Raw genomic sequence first — 558 nt, forward strand, 5'->3', positions numbered from 1 at the left:
AATGCCTTAAAAAAAGTCCGGCGAAAAGAAAATTTCCAGTTTATTTAATATACACAGACGAGTCGCGATAACTCGGAGTAGGAGGGAGATAAAAAATTTGCTTTGAGATATCCAACTCGAATTTATATTAATTTATTTTCCTAGAGGAATAAAAAAAAAATTCGAGTTGTCAATTTACTAAGAATATACATATTTTATGCAATAATTATTTTAAGCGCATATATTAGAATATAGAATATAATATCTAATTATTAAAATTTTTTTTATTAACCACCTACACATTAATTGAATACCTATTTTGAATAATAATTTATGACTACCATATACTACAGGATGTTCCTATAATTTTTTATGAGAATATACTACCCTGAAGAATGCAACATAAAGGTATCTAATTTTTTTTCACGATTGAAGTATTGAAGAGAGGTTTAATTGATAACCAAAAAATTACTTTTACATATTGAATATTTAATATACATATCAAAATAAAATTGTAAAATAAATTATTTAAATGAATTGTACACATATATAGTAGAATAAAAGACTGACGACGACGAT

This window comes from Acyrthosiphon pisum, chromosome A1 (assembly GCF_005508785.2).
Source record: "Acyrthosiphon pisum isolate AL4f chromosome A1, pea_aphid_22Mar2018_4r6ur, whole genome shotgun sequence".
Taxonomy (NCBI): Eukaryota; Metazoa; Arthropoda; class Insecta; order Hemiptera; family Aphididae; genus Acyrthosiphon; species Acyrthosiphon pisum.